Consider the following 13,412-nt stretch of genomic DNA (forward strand, 5'->3'; position numbering starts at 1 on the left):
CTTTGTCAATCTCCAATCTGTATTTTAAATATTAAAATTTTTCCCTCAGCAATTTAATAAATGTTAATATAATCGATCTCATTTTAATATAGTCACAGTTTTAAAAGCCCAAATGCCGGCTCTAATAATCTTTTTTTTTTTTTTTAATATTTGTTACAATTATGGGGTATATCTCAGTACTCGTGTTGTTGCTTCACAGTTCATTGCTCCTTTTGACAACCTATAGCAGCCATCTTCTCATATCCACCATTCCCATTTATTCAAATTTTAATCCTACCTACAAGGTTCCATACTTAGCAGGTTTTATTCATTTTTCTTTAAAAATTACAAAGTTTTACGTATAACATATACATTTGAATATGATTGATCATATTACGGGTATTAATACAAAAATGAGTCTAAAGAAGATAACCCTTGAAAAAATGGATAGATAATTTGGTGTAATTTACGGGTATATATTATATGGACATAATCATTAAATTGTCCCATTAAAAGGATTTCATATGAGTGATTGTTTTAATTTTTATGAAATATGTCTGTTTAAGAAAAAATAGTACTTGTGATTATTTGATTTGAAGTCACTTGAGTGTTTTGTACGTTGATTGATATTATTTGACGTCAATCCACTGTAGTCCTTGAGAAGAGATCATCAAAATCTTGTTGACTAACATATTGAGATATCTACGAATGCTATGATGAATTAACAAAGGATTTATTATTTTTCGAGCATGAAATCTAATATTTGATAGGTCAACTGATAAACTTTAATGACCATTTAAATTTGTGTTCATAATAAGATTGAGTTGTTGCTCATACCATACCGTTTTGTCATAGATATAGACATTAATTCATGCATATCGAGAGTCCGTTGAGGTAGTATAACACTCCCTTCAGAAATACTAACCTCCAGAGGGAGATATCACTTATTAGACCATTTGAGTATGCTTACAAGTTCAAATTATAAATAAAATCTCATAAATTCTTTGAATAAAACCTCATTTATAAAACCATGGAAAATTATGGAAATAACCTTTTTGAACATACATGAGTCGGAAGCATAAAAAAATATTTACAACATAAAAACATTCATAAAATCAACAGTGTGTAGCCAATACATAAAAATATAAACTGTTAATGAGCATGCTAACCATTGTTTATCTCACAATCGTTACGATCACTTATATTTATACATATGAAAGGACAAGAATGAATGATAAAATATTTAATAAGTAAGAGATTTTATTATCAATTTTGACTTAATTCTCAAAATACTTTTGACTTGACTCATATTATCTGTGTAATTTTGAATCTGTCATTAAACTCTCTTTAAGAGAATGATAAATCCTATATCTCCTGTCTTTGAAGTTTCGTACGAATTTAATTCATTAGAGTTCACGAAAATATATGATGGTAGCTCTTTCTTCAACTAAAATAGAGTACAAGAGCCTTGAGTCAAGTTTCATTGGAGTTAGTGTTAGCTTAAACATTTATTTAAAAAACTTTAAATAAACTGCATTTAAAACGGAAATTTAGTTTAAAATTAATTAGCAATTGCTTAATTAGCAAACTCATTGTTAATTAAGACTTCCAAACACAACACGTTTTTTTATTTTAACTTTTTGACACTTTATGTTATTATCACTAATAATTATTTGGTAGGAATTAGAAGACCAAAGTTATTATTTATTGCTTGCATATCTATAGTTTGAAAGGAAGTGTTCATACGCATAAACATCATAATTATGTCCACCAATAAATCTAGTACTATATTAATGATTATTGATTGAAGGTTAAAATCTAGATAGAATAGAAGAAATTTTTTAATAGACCAAAAGACTTGTTCCCACGTAACAATTGGTCAACTCCTAAACTTTGATTTGCAAAATTTTAAAAATTTAAATGTTTATCCGTTATTTAATTTTTATTAAAATTAAGAATAAAATCATCATTTTTTTAGTATTATTAAAAAATATATAATTTTTTATTTCATTCTTTCTCAGATTTTAAAAATTGATAATTTCATCTTATCTCAATTTTTTCAATTTTGAAAAGTGATTTTTTCCTCTCATATCCTTAGATTTTTTTTCTAACAATGACCACCATCTCCACATTTTTCCTCCCTTTGACTGTCTCTCTCCTTGGCAGAGGAGAGACGATGACAACATCTTTGTTTTCGTTCATGAAGAGACGAACACCGTCTCTTTATCATATGATGATATTAGATGTTACTTTATCTTTTATTCAAAATCATCTAATTATATTATGATATATCATCTATATATCTAAATTATATACAAAAATGTATACATATAGCATTGCTAAATTTTTTAATACAAATTCATCAATTTAATTACTTTATTAATTGGTTTAATTAGACTAATAAGTGTTGGGGAATTGACATGCATGCTTCGCGATTAAATAGCCGACGTAAGATCATGCATTATATTCTCTTATTATTTTTCGAAGATATTTTTTTCATATGAAACAAATTAAAGTTGATACATATATTATAGTAAATAAACATTTTTCTAAAATTAAAAAAAAAAAAATTCGAATGAAGTTGGTAAGGAAATAATAGATTACAACTGGGAAGGTGGAAGACAATTTTTCAACAAGAGTTGAATTGCTTTGGCCTAAAATATCGGCTGGTCATACAAACTCTTGCTTTGAATCTAAAGCTTTTCAAAGTCAACAAATTTTGTTTAGTTATTTTCTAATAATACTGTTGCCACTGAACAACGAATTTTGAAGAATAAATTGGCTTATAAAATCAAACAAAAGTCTTCGTTATTCTTTTAGTTTTCAAAATGAAAGAACTCACATGATCACTAGCTGATTTTCTTCAAGGCTCTTCAACGTTTTAAGTTCTAGAATATGCACTCATTTTGAATCCGTACCCACGAGTAACCAGTTTTGGGTAACGGTGGGGTATGCCCGTGGTACCCGGAGATAACCCGCAAATTTTTGTTAACATCTTTACTCGTTATTGCAAGGAATTTAGCCTCTATTTTATTGACATTGGTTCTCTATAAGTTCTCTGTGTGCTGGTTCCATCCTCACCTCAAGAGAGTGACTTAGTCAAGTTGAAACTCCAGCAGCTGCCATATAACAACCTAATTTGCTTAATCATTGAGGATCGCCTGAATCAACATCACGATTATTTAAATATTTGATTCAATATTATGTATTATATTAGATCCAATCCATCTATGATGGGTTGCCCGATTCATATTAGGACTACAAAAGCAATGTTAGCCAATAATATGTAATAATTCTAATTTTGTCCTTGACAATTATTAAAAATAACTACCACTCTCATTCTTTATATTAATTAGCGTAACTTTCATTAGGAGAAAAATAACTTTTACACTAACAAAGAAAACACAATACTCCTTTCTCTTTAATACTCTAGAATAAATTTTGCAGAAACAAGGAAGCAAATCCAACAAAATGTGTTGTGGATACTCCCAAGAGTACATCAAATAACCAATCATTGTCAAATTGTCAGATTTCTAAGCTGGGTATGTTTTTCCTGTGATCTTGAATTTGTATTATTTTTGCTAACATTGGTATCAGAGCTATATTATATCTGTGCAATTGTGATGTTGGTGATATAAACATATTAGGAAGCATGTTTAGAAATTAATTTGTGTGAACAGTAATTTTAAATAAATAATGCGTACAGACGTATTTTGATTATTGATGAATTCGTTGCAATTTTGTGAAATTGATGCCTAGAATCATGTTAGGATGAATTCTGGATATGAGATGCATGTTTTATCAGAAAAAATTGCATCGAATTCGCATGAAATTGGACGAATTTCAGTGGCCTATGTTTCACCAAAAACCGTCACTTTCTTACATCTAATTCGTCGAAATGTGATGTCTTCATCAGAAATTCCATGGATATGAATCTGTGCACCATGGACTTCAAAAGCCCTATGAAATCGTCGTCGTTGAGTGGCCAGAAGACAGTGAATTTCGCTGTCGAAAAATTAAGGTTCATATTGCATCACGAATCACAATTGGGTTGGGAAAACCCGATTACCTGACCCGATTGGTCAATGGGTTGATCAAAACCTATTGGTCAACCCGTTTAGTCAATCGGGTTGACCCAACCTAGGTCCTGACTCATGGGTAAACCGATCAAATGTTGATCGGTCAATGGTCAAATAGTTGACCAGTCAACGATCAACGTTTGACCGACGCGTGAGAATTTGCACCGGCACGTGAAGGCTCGTGACGACCTAGTTTTGGCACGTGACAACACGTGAATTATGTTTTCGACGTGTGGCCATGCGTGAGCCAGTGTTTTGGCGAGTGGGAGCGCGTGCATGCTTCTATTTATGTCTGACAACTTATATTAACTCAAATTTTATTTTGTGTGATCTATTTATGCATGAATTGAACACTTATAGGTGTTATTTTGATCATGGTTTTGAATTATACATTGCTAAACATGTGAACATATGTTATTTATATTGTTATGCATGTATAATTTATTATTATCCATTTGTTGATCGTATATAGGGTGAACATGTTGACTAAGGACTATTATCTGAACTATAAGATGAATCCAATGCTCAATCTTTTCACTCACCTTGGTATCATGCATGAGAGATATTATGATTTAAAAGATAAGGGCATAAAATTAACTAAAAAAGAGAGGATATCTGGATTACTAAGGTCATTACTAGATTATTGAACTACAATAATTTCTAATCTTGTCCGGAACAAGAAATTCAAGAATTATTGGCAATGTGTGGATTAATTACAGCTCGCTGAAGAACGCAGAATTGTAATGAATATAAGAAAATCAACATCTCTCTATTTTCCCAAATCAACGAAGTGCGAGACATGTAGATTATTGCAAGCATTATAATAACTTTATCTTAGATAAAATTACTCCTAATATTGTTAGAGATAGAGAAAATATTTTTTCTCAATTAGATTGGTGGAGAACGAATCCCTATAAATATGAAGAGCGTCTAATTATCAAGATGCTCTGTTTTAAATCGTACAAATCTCAAACCAATGATAGTTCAGAAGTTGGTCGTAGTCATTGAATTTAATGTCCATATTTATTTTCATGCATATTTGTTCATTTATTAATATGTTATGGTATTAAACCTCTTTGAATTATGGATATGTTGAACTTTATACTGATATAATATAATATATATTATGATTATTTGTGAAAATTCTGAGACTGATATAATTTAATTATTCTCATCTAGAATATACATTGATATAATTGGATTAATTGTTAAAATGTGAAACATTTGTGTCATAGACGATGATTGGGAACATAGTGAATTTTCGACTCTATACCTTATGTGAAATATTTTAATTTTTAATGCATAATTGCGACAATAAAATATGTATATATCTTATTGTTGTTGTTGTGTTGCGTATCTCTATAGTTATATATAGAAAATGGCTTCAAAAAACATAATTGTCAATTTGAATAAGGGAGAAAGACTAAATGCGGATAATTATAAAATATGGAGAATGAGAATGTACTATATCCTAGATAAACAAGATGCCTTGGAAGCTGTTAATCAGGTCATAGAAGAGCCCCAGCTGGTTGAGGGGCAAAATCCTAACAATGCCTAACATAAGCGTGATATGGATGCTTATAATGTTTGGAAAAAGAAAGATTCAACTACCAAAAGTATGCGTATCAACTCAATGAATAATGATAATGCTTATCAGTATGAACAATTTGAAACTGCAAATGCTATGTAGGTGGCATTGAAAGAAAAGTTTGGAGGAACGACCGTCTCTAAACTAAGGCAGTTGACCATCAAGTTTGATACATATAAGAAAGTTCCCAATAAGCCAATGAAGCAACATCTGAGTAAAATGTCGAACATGATAACTGAGCTGAAGAAAGTTGGGCATGAACTGACTGATGAACAATAAGTGTGGGTTGTTATACAATCTTTGCTTGATAATTAGGAGCACATAAAAGTGAATATGACTCATAATGACAACATTAGGACTTTTGATGACATTGCTCACCATCTTGAACTGGAAGCTGAGCGCTTAAAGGCTGCTGGACCAAATGCTCATGCATATGTTGTTGAGTCTAGTTCGAAGAAGTTTTCTGGCTATAAAAGAAAGTGGCAAAAATCCAGAAAAGAGAAAGAGATCGTCCAAAGACCTATGAAAAAGCATAAACGGTTTAAACGCAAAAGAGGCAAATGCTATGGGAAAAGAGATAAGACAAAATTGACTTGTTATAACTATGGTAACAAGGGTCATTTCGCCCGTGAATGTACGGGTCGAAAAATATATTACCTTATCTTGTCTCAAATTGTGAGATTTATGTTTCCAGTATCGTTTTCTTAATTGAATCTCATCCTATGTGGACTGTAGACTCAAGAGCCATAGACCATATAGCTCGTGACAGAGACGCTTTCATAGAATTTCATCGAATACTGAAGGAAACACAGTGGATATATGTAGGTAATAATACCAAAGTTGAAGTAAAAAGAATGGGTACATGCAAATTGGTTTTGTGCGGTGGTTAAAACTTGTACCTACATGATGTTTTATATGCTCTAGAAATTCAACAAAATTTGGTCTCTATAATGGTTCTTTATTTTCTCTGAAAACTTGGTTAAACTTTATTATGATGATGTGTTTTATAGAGCTGGATTTCTATCTGAAGGTTTTATGGTGCTAGACATCTTGTATTGTATTAATGATAATTTTGTTAGATTTTCATTATTTGTAACTCCTAATAGTCTAGATATGGATGCAAATAAATGACATGCTAGACTAAAACATATTGTTTAAGAAAGAATGAACAGACTGGCCTATAAAGGTTTATTAGGACCTGTTGCGAAATTAGACTTACCTATTTGTGAGCATTGCCTAATAGGAAAAACTACTAGAAAACCTTTTGGCAAAACTGTTAAAGCTGAAGTTCCTTTACAACTTATACACTCAGATATTTGTAGCCCTATGAATGTTAGAATTAGAAAAGAAGCATTCTATTTCATCACTTTCATAGATGATTATTCACGTTTTGGTTATGTATATTTGATCTCCTATAAGTCAGAAGCAATGATTGCTTTAAACATTATATGAATAAGGTTGAGAATCATTTAGACAAAAGAATAAAAGTCTTGAGAATTGATCGAGGTCGTGAATATTTATCTACTAAATTTAAGAAATTATATAGTGAAAAATGAATTATGAGACAATTAACGATTCCCAGAACTCTGTAACAAAATGGTGTAATGGAGAGATGAAACCGAACTCTGTTGGAAATGGTTAGGTCTATGATGCGCAAGCGAATCTTCCAATTTCATATTAAGGAGATGTTTTATTGATTGTGACTTATATACTTAACCGTGTGCCCACTAAGTCAGTAACTTCCACACCTTATGAGTTATGGACAGGTAGGAAACCTGAATTAAATATGATGTACCTTTGGGGGTTTGCTGCATATATCCGTGACATATTCCATAAATTCGAAAAGTTGGGACCAAGAGGCAAGAAATGTATTTTTATAAGATACTCTAAACACTCCAAAGAATACGTGTTCATAAGAGAGGACTCTAATGAAAGAATGACTAAAATATACTCTAGAGATGCGATATTCATAGAAGATGAATTTCCTAAAAAGGGTGATATTGATAAAAGTCTTCATCTGTATGAAACGGAAGAGAAATGTGGAAAAGGTTCGTCTCAACGACCATTAGTTGTGTCACAAGAGATGATGTCTCTACCTGTGATAGATAATAAGAGCAATGAGGTTATGCTCCAACTTATTTCGGATAGTGGGAGCGAAAATCCTCAATTGTGTAAGAGCAAACGTGCTCGAATCCTTAAGAGACGTTTCGAAATTGAAAATAAAGTTTTCATAATTGCTTCTCCTGAAGACGATGAGCCTAAAAATATCAAAGAAGCTCTATCATCCTTCAATAAGGAAAAGTGGCAAGAAGCATTAGAGGAAGAAATGAAATCCATAGAACTTAATCGAGTTTGGAGTCTAGTGGACTTATCGTAAGGTCGAAAACATATTGGGAATAAGTAAATTCTCAAAATTAAATGAAAGACGGATGACTCAATAGATAAATACAAAGCTAGCCTAGTGGCAAAAGACTATACCCAACAAGAAGGTATAGATTATGAAGAAACCTTTCCACTTGTTGTAAGGTTTATTTCAATCCGTGTCATTCTAGCTATAGTAGCACACTTAGACCTAGAATTGCATCAGATAGATATCAAAACAACTTTTCTTAATGAAGAACTTGACGAAGAAATCTACATGGATCAGCTTGTAGGTTTTGTAGTAAAAGGCCAAGAGCGTAAAATATGCAAACTTAAAAAATCAATGTATGACCTAAAACAGTCATCAAGACAATGGTACTTAAAATTTCATAAGACGATATTGTCTTATAATTTTAAGATATTAGAACAAGATCACTGTGCCTATGTGAAAAAGTCTGATGACAAACTTGCAATTCTATCTCTTTATGTGGATGATGTACTAATAGTTGGGAGTAATTTAGAATATGTGATGATTATTAAAAATTGGTTATCAACAAATTTCGATATGAAGGATATAGGTGAAACAAATTATATTTTAGGTATAAAAATCAAAATGGATTATTCAAATAGACTTTTGGCTTTGTGTAATTGAGTTTGAAGTCTAGTGGACTTATTGTAAGGTTGAAAACCTATTGGGAATAAATAGATTCTCAAAATTAAATGAAAGACGGATAACTCAATAGATAAATACAAAGCTCGCCTAGTGGCAAAAGACTATACCCAACAAGAAGGTATAGATTATGAAGAAACCTTTCCACTTGTTGTAAGGTTTACTTCAATCCTTGTCATTCTAGCTATAGTAGCACACTTAAATCTAGAATTGCATCAGATAGATGTCAAAACAATTTTTCTTAATGAAGAACTTGACGAAGAAATCTACATGAATCAACCTGTAGGTTTTGTAGTAAAAGGCCAAGAACGTAAAGTATGCAAGCTCAAAAAATCAATATATGACCTAAAATAGTCATCAAGACAATGGTACTTGAAATTTCATAAGACGATATTGTCTTATAATTTTAAGATATTAGAACAAGATCACTGTGCCTATGTGAAAAAGTCTGATGACAAACTTGCAATTCTATCTCTTTAAATGGATGATGTATTAATAGTTGGGATTGATTTAGAATATGTGGTGATTATTAAAAATTGGTTATTAACAAATTTCGATATGAAGGATATGGGTGAAACAGATTATATTTTAGGTATAAAAATCAAAAGGGATAATTCAAAGAGACTTTTGGCTTTGTTGCAAGAGCATTATATTCAAAAGATTCTAGAACGATTCAACATGACAAACTATAAGCTTATAGATAATCCAGTGTCAAAAGGCAATTTGTTGAGCCAAGATTTGTGTCCAAAGACTCAAAACGAAATAAATGAAATATCCTTACTACCTTATTCAAATGCGGTTGAAAGTCTCATGTACGTAATGATGTGTACTCACCCGATATATGTTTCGCTATCAGATTAGTTAGTTGATATCAATCGAATCTAGGAAGGGAACACTGGAAGACTGTCAAGAGAATATTGAGATATCTGAAAGGCACTGTGGATTATTGTTTATGCTACAAAGGAAAAGATTTACGTATCGTTGGCTATTCGAATGTCAACTGGGGTGTTGATTTATATCAACGCAAATCAACTTCTGGTTATGCTTTCTTACTCTAAAATGACACCATATCTTAGAGCAGTAAGAAATAAATCTGTATAGCTTTATCCACAATGGAAGCAGAATTTATAACATGTTCTACTGCTGTGCAAGAAGCTTTTTTGTTAAAAAGTTTTTTTGAGAATTTGGGTGTATTGAACGCAACAGTTGGTCCTATAGTTATGCATTGTGATAATCAAATTGCGGTAGTTTTCACAAAGGATCCCAAATTCCACAATAGAACCAAACATATCGACACCAAATGTAACTTTGTTAGAGACATCATTTCGAAGAAGGAAATGATGGTACAATATATTTCTACGCGTAACATGATTGCTGATCCTCTAACTAAATCGATCTCACGAGATGTATATATTGCACATGTTAAGTCTCTTGGCTTGCATAAAATATGATAGATGACTTGTTGAGTATATATTGTACTTGTAACACAACGTTAGAACATCAAAGAATTTGAATTTATTTTATTTATATGTTTGAATCCTTGGGGTTTATGGGTATACACATTGTTTTTGAAAACTCAACAAGATGATAATGTCACACAAGTTTGATTGGCTCTCTCACACGAGCAATCGCCTTTGACACTGAGGAGAGTATGCAAAGATGAGACATATTTCTTGAGATTGATACCGTTAAAAGAGCACACTTAGAATATGAGAATTGATCAAGAAACCAGTTATTAGATATGTCGCCTTAATGATTAATTAAGATAAGGTCATGACTTGATGAATTTGAAAATGACCGATTTAGATTCCCCATGTACAAATAACTTGTGAATGTCAAATGTGAGTTCTTAATTGATAAAGATACCTACACGATTGGAGAGATGATTAAGAACTTAGATTAGACGTTGAGTGCAGCGACTGAACTAAGATTTGTACAATGTTGGTAATGACATTTTGAAAAAATACACATTTTAGCACATGATTCATACCATGTGTGCATAAATAAGATGACCGTTTAAAGTAGTAGAAGGATGAATCTCTGCTTCTTCACTGTGTGAGACTTTATAAGGATTACCTCATGATGATACCCTTTGATTCTTTGTTGTTATTTGATTTTTATTCTTAATATTGCTATCTTAGCTTGGAACCTATGACCATGAATGATTCACTCTATAAAACATGACTAGAAAAACAGTTAAGTTTAAATTAAAAATTTCGAGTAGAAGATGAAGACTTATATATTACGTGTGTCCATTGGTCAGCCGATCATGTCACTCATATAGGAGATTGGACTTGATCATGGATACATAGAAATATAACACAATAATAATGAGGGATTAAAGAGAGCTAGTGTTATCAAGTAAGTTTGGAATACTGTGAGATTAACACTTTATCTTTATTTTGGGTTGAAGCGACTATGTTATTCTTAACAGATGCATAGTAAATTAGCTCCTAAGTGTAAGTTGTTCGTAAGGTCGCATGGCACATTTGCCAGTATGAATTGCTTTGTTCTGTAAGATTTCTGTGGAAGAATATTGTGATTTGGATCATCCCATCACGTGTGAGTGAGAGATATTAGATCCAGTTCACCCATGATGGGTTGACCTGATCCATTAGGACTACAAAAGCAATGTTAACCCATAATATACGATAATTTCAATTTTGCCCTTGGTAGTTATTAAAGATAATTGTCACTCTCCCTCTTTATATTAATTAGCGTAACTTCCATTGGAAGAAAAATAATTTTTACGCTAACAAAGAAAACATAGTACTCTTTTCTCTTCAATACTCTGGAAGAAATTTTGCAGAAATAAGGAAATAAATCCAGTAAAGTGTGTTGTGGATACTCCTAGGAGTGTATCAAATCATCAATCATGATCAAATTGTCAGATTTCTAAGTCAGATATATTTTTTTTGTGATTCTGGATTTATATTATTTTTGCTTACATATTATAATCAAATATTGAAAGGAGAGGGATGAAGTGAGATAGAGCTTATTTTATTTGAGCTTCTTCGACAAAAGCAATTCTCTCTCCTATGGATTTTCCTCCAACATAATCAATGGCATTGGACCAAACTCCGCTCTCTCCTTTTCCGGCTTATCTTGGCTATGCTTCATAGTTAAATGCAACCTTTTCCTAATAATATGATACCATAAAAGAAAATGCAAGAGATTCAACAAGACCTGATGAAATGAAAGCCTTTAGGCTAGCATGAAGAAATAAAATGAATAACAATTGAATATTCAAAACTGAGTATATATAGTATTACATTTTTCAAATATGTGATTAAGTGTTATTTTATTTTTAATTCAAAATTATCTAGTTATATGATGATATATAATTTGAATATTCGATTAAGTATTCATAATTAGAAATATATAATTTTATTGTTTTATAAATGTTTATAAAAAATTAGCTAAATAAAACAGGTAATTTGTAGGTCTATTTGTACCCACAAAGTCAGGTGTGGATTTATATATTCTTTAACTACACAAATCAATTCATTTTTCTTTCAAATCCGGTCGGTACCCGTTTCAACCTGGTGTGTGCCCAGCCCAACTTGCTGTTTGTCAGACCTTTTCATAGAACCTTTTTACATTTTGAACAGATAAAGGTCAACTTATTGTCCTTGATATCAGAGTGGTTTTAAAACTTTGGGCTCGACAGTCGAACCCAAGGCTCAAATAAGCTGGGTGGGGTCCATTTTTAAATTAAACAGGGATTCTTTGGGCGTAAAGCCCAGACCGAACTCTGAGCTCCAAGTTCAGAGAAAGAGGCACAAAGAGAGAACTACACTTGCTCATGTGGAATCAAAATGAAGTAATGTTCAATTAACACCGAGGTTCGGAAGCACTAAAGTATGTACTATTTTTTTAATAAAATTATATTATCTAATTTAAATATATAAATATATAAATTTATTTGATATATATTATCATTTAATTAGATAATTTTGAATTAAAAATAAAATAACATATAATCAAGTGATGATATATATAAATGTATATTTAAAGTGGATATGTATAATATTATTCTTACTTTTTCTAACCTTATTTTATTTTTAACTATTTATATTTTCTTTGTGAATGGATTTACCTTTATTCTAAATCCATAATTAACTATTTTATTTGTTGTTTTTGCTTTGAGCATGTACTTAGTTTTGCCTTATTGCAGCTCTCAATTTGCTATTCTATCCCGATTACCAAATTTGCTTACCATATATACTGATTAGGTGCTTCAAAAATTTCAATTTGAGCCTCATTAGATCAAATATTTGATTATTTGATGTGGGTTTTGCCAAATTGCATTAGTTCGAGCTCTTCTGTAGCTTTATGGAGTCACTGTTTTGGTCAAGTTTGAGTTGTGTTTTGTGCTTTTATGTTTTTGTTTAAGCCATACCTATGAAGTTTTTGTACATGTCATAAAATACAAAGTGAAATATAAAGTTTATAAGGATACTAGATTGAAACGTATTTTTTGAATCTGAGAAACTCTTGAAATTTGCCTGGACGTTTTTCAAATGACAAATTTAATGGGCAAAGTTATATTTTATTTTGGAGAAGAAAACCACCATATGAGAGATAATTTAAATATATAAATATATATTTCTATCGAATGTTTAATAGCCTGGAAACCTGCTCTTAACCATCCACTTAGATGCTAACCTATGAAATGTATTGAAAACTCCCGAATAATCAAATTAAACTCATCCGCAAAATTTTATTAGATTTT

This window comes from Mangifera indica, chromosome 10 (genome assembly GCF_011075055.1).
Source record: "Mangifera indica cultivar Alphonso chromosome 10, CATAS_Mindica_2.1, whole genome shotgun sequence".
NCBI lineage: Eukaryota > Viridiplantae > Streptophyta > Magnoliopsida > Sapindales > Anacardiaceae > Mangifera > Mangifera indica.